This window comes from Prinia subflava, chromosome 8, assembly GCF_021018805.1.
Source record: "Prinia subflava isolate CZ2003 ecotype Zambia chromosome 8, Cam_Psub_1.2, whole genome shotgun sequence".
In the NCBI taxonomy this organism is placed as follows: domain Eukaryota; kingdom Metazoa; phylum Chordata; class Aves; order Passeriformes; family Cisticolidae; genus Prinia; species Prinia subflava.
Window position 1 is genome coordinate 24,545,644 of NC_086254.1, and position 4,225 is coordinate 24,549,868.

The window sequence follows — 4,225 nt, forward strand, 5'->3', positions numbered from 1 at the left end:
TGGTCATTCTGTTACTAACAGTCACTGAGAAAGGAAAGTTGGATATTAATGGTTTGATATATCAAGGGAAGAAATTCGTTTACCACTCACAAGATGTGCACATTGTCATGGGTTGACATTAGACAAAACGCCAATGCACCCATGAGGATATATTTTACCTAATGAACTGCTGTGAGATGTGGTCAAGAACAGAGCAGAGCAGGCCTACTTCTTGAAACAGACAGACAATTTATTATATTACATAACAATGGACAATAGAAAAGGAAAGAAAAACCCAACCACCCAAAAGCAGAAGAGAAAACCTCCCAAAACACTGCTTCTCCTCCCCCCAATTCCATTCCATACATGCTCACTCAGTTGACTCCGGCACATTACCTTCATCTACTTGCTTAATCCCTCAACAACCCTGGGTTCCTAATCCAAACCATCATCCTTTAAAATTCAGACAATCCACATTTCATCCAGGATGAGAGGAGTCTCCCTCGCACCACAGACCGCCCCCCCCCACAGGAAACACAGGTCCACCATCCCGTGTTCCCACGTCACCCATGGCACTGCCTGGAAGGGTCTGCCAGGGTGACACCCTCCTTTCCATGTCCGGCACTCTCACTGCCGTCCATGGACCTGCACTGCAACAGGGCTCTTTTTAAGGATGTTTTGGCCAAGTACCAAAAACCAGCCATCTTCTCATTTTGGGACTCAGGTCCCCCCCATTTACCCCTGGGGCCGGGGGCTCCACGAAGCAGGCCAAAACGTCTCTGGGTTTGAGCCAAAAACATCCACCCAAACACAGTCTTATTTATAGTCAGGAGGGTCCAGGGTCCGTCTATGGCTATCATTATGCAAGAAAAGTCCAGCTTCATAAGCCACTCCTCTTCATTCCGGCAATCGAAGGGGCTTCTTTTCATCTCACATCACCCTCTCGGTCCCAGGCTGTCCTCTCTCTCCCAAAACCACCAACCATGAGAATACAGCGTCCAGGGATAACTCTCTTCTGCTTTAGAAAGAGTTAAAAGCTTTATCTCCCACCACCAAGGTCAGGCACAGGCGATCGCAGACACTGCAGCTCTCACAAGCAGCTCCAACTCGGCACCTTCTCTCTGTGGGGGGAGGAGAGAGACGGGACCGGGGGGGGGAAAGGGGGGGGGGAACGGGATGGGACAGGGAGGGGGGGGACGGAAGGCACCTCCAAAGTTCTCCCTCCACTCCTCCATTCTAGATGGAAGCTGGACCAGCTCCACTCCAGCTCCCTCTGTTCCCCACCCCGAGGCCCACCTTGCTAAGCCAGGCCCACCTTGCTCCCCTCCCCCACCCGGCCTAGCCAGGCCGGCAGGGGAGAGGAGAAGACGCTCCCTCTCCGAAAGCAGAGCAGGAAAGAGAGAGTCCTGCTGGGAAATCCGGCTTTTAACCCCTCGTGTCCTCAGAGGCGTGTCCACCTCTTAGTGGCCAACAAAGGTGCCAATATTCAGATCTAAAGACTAATTGGTTTGACCACTACTTCCAAAAAAACTCACTTCCCTTCAAACCACGACACACATGATGAAGATGCATTAGATTTCAGTCTAAATTTTCCATCAATCTCTTTTTTTTCTATTGTTTCTCCTCTTCCATCTATCCTTCTCTTCTATCCTAGGGTGTTTGTGTTTTGTTTGGGGGGTGGTTTTTCCCACTCTTTGCCTTCAATCCTTTTCTGTTCAATCTTTTTGAAGTTTTGACAAGCAGTGCTCCAGTTCTGTTTGAACTCTTTGCTCTTCCAGGATGAGAACAGAGCTCCAGCAGTTCCCATGTGGTGCTGCTCTCTCCAAGATTCTTAAATTCCAGCTCGTGTATTTAAGGAGATTTTTTTTCCTTGGGGTCTAATTAATTTATTTAACGGTTCTCTTTTTTTGTGCTGGCCAATTTACCATGTACTTTTACAAAATATCATATGAAATAGATCAAAACACCATTATTTGAAGGAAGATGCTGAGAAGTATGAGAGTTATTTATGCTGATTGCTACCTGAAAACTGTGATACTCAGGGCTATCCTTGTTCAGAAAATATTAATTCTCATTAATAAAAGGTACAAACCATACAAAAGGTAAAGAAAACAAACCTGGCCATAAGAAAAACAAACATGCACTGTGTGTTCTGCTCATGACCTACCATGAGCAGAAATCTGCTGAACTTACAGCAATGTTTGTCAAAGGAAAACTTGTAACATATTGTCCTTTTATTGCGTTTTATGCCTTTTATTAGCTTGCAAATCTAATTAGGAAGCCAATTGGCGCCCAGTACGCAGTGACGGAAGCAGCACCACCTATTCTTGTGGCAGCTTTGGTTTGTCTTGATGGGTGGTCTTTGTTCCTAAAGGCTCATATGAATACCACATATTAGCTGAGCTGGTTCCCCCTTGATGTCTGTGTTGTATTGTACACATGTTGTCACTGTTTGACACTTAAACAATCCAGATTCTTACCCAGCCCATATTTAGTGCCATAACAAACTTCTGAGCATATGTTTTTGAGAGCAGCAGTGACATCCATCACCCCAACGTGACAGATAAATAAGCACCACTGGAGAGTGTCCACGTCTTCAGAGGGCAGAGCTGGACTGCAAGGTGTGTGCCAAGGGGGATGTGGTCATCTGCCTGGCCCTCACTGAGTTTTTTTCTTCTCCTTGTCCCACTGAATCAAAACTGTTCCTGAAGAGACCTAAACAGCTCGCCCTGTCCATGTGAAAAGCACGTTGTTCCAAAACTCTTCCAGGGAAACATTTCCTGTTTGGGGCTTTGGCTTGACACACAGTAGATGCAAGGCACAAAGCATTCCTCTTCCCTCCTCATCTCAGTCCCTCTGTCGTGCAGCGAGGAGCTCCGTGGAGCCCTGGCAGATATGATGGGATGTCCGAGCCCTTCCTGCTCCCGTGAGTCTCCTCTCGTTTGTGCAAAATTTGTGCAAAATTCCTCTACTTGAGTGCTGTCGTTCCTACAGAGCAGGAGGGGGTTTTGTGGGATTTGCTTGGTTGTTTTTGGTTGCTGCTGCTGTTCAGGATTTTATTTTGAGGTGGTTTTTGTAGAAGAGGGAATCACACATGGGGAGCTGCAGGATTTGTGTTGTGCCTTGTGTTCTCTGAGCAGGACCAGAGGCTGGCAAAGACTGATGGCAGCACTAAAGGGTTGGAGTGTGGTCATGTCTTGTCTTAGCTGGGTAAACACACTCAGTGAGAGCTTTGCCTGAACAAGGACAGAGAAGCTGAGCCTTGAACAAGGAAATAATTTATGTAAGTTTTAATGAATATTTAATGTGGAATGTTAATTATAAAAAAGAGGGTATGTATTTTGATGTCGTGCCTTTAAGTGTCAGATCATGCAGTGTCTCCTTGGCCTGAGGAGGACAAACAGCTTGATAATTACAGATGTATATCAGCCCAGTGAGAGTACCCTCCCCTCATACCAATATCTCTTCAAAGAAATGGGTGTTGTAGATGAAAAAGAGAAAATATCTTTAAAACCAATATATGAGAACCATCTGCCTTTATTGTTTTCATTGAGGTTCCTATTGATCAATATTGCTGAACACAAGAGAAGACAGTTATTAATGGAAGATAAACCAGAAATTTCTTAGGGCCAGTTGTTGGTAATATAAACATAATTCTTAATCTTTTATTACGATATGTAAATTAAGAAGTTTTTTGGGCTGAAGTAGTAATTCTCTGAAGATGAGTGACATTTCTGAGGTAGGATTTTTGTTCTGTACCTGTACACCCTTCTACTCACATGGAAGGAGAGCCCTGCAAACTATTCCCACCTCCTGTGAGGGGCCAGTGGGGTGGTTCTGCAGACAAGGGGCAGCAGATGCAGCTGAGGCTTCTACCACAGTAAAAATGAAAAAAAAACATTTTCTTTTTTTTGCTCAGCATGTTCCAGCTCAATACCAACCCATGCTATGAACTGAAACACAAATAAAGGTGAAGTTACCAGGTGCTGTCACAATAGTAAAAAAGCTGTTTTAAGACCGACCCTTAGAGTGTCATTACAAAATCCAAGTATGCATCAGCAGCGGGTCCTGCTTGTAAAGGGACATTTGTTTATATCTGACCTTGGTTTGAAATTCACCCATCCTGATTAGGAAAACGAAGCCCAGCACCACTGACCCTTCTGCCTCCCCCAAAGCACAAAGATCTGAAGCTGCATCCAGGCCTGGGCTCTGCCCCGATTTCATGCTCTGCATGTGTGTACAGCGA

The 4,225-nt window shown here is 45.5% G+C and overlaps 1 long non-coding RNA gene across 1 annotated transcript; it reads right to left on the reverse strand.

Moving 5' to 3' along the window:
• Positions 1 to 208: 208 nt before the first annotated feature.
• Positions 209 to 1,529, reverse strand: LOC134552984 (uncharacterized). Its single transcript, XR_010080997.1, has 2 exons — positions 1,276 to 1,529; positions 209 to 994 (listed from the first exon to the last, which is right to left on the reverse strand). It is a non-coding gene; the product is annotated as an uncharacterized LOC134552984 (long non-coding RNA).
• Positions 1,530 to 4,225: the final 2,696 nt, after the last annotated feature.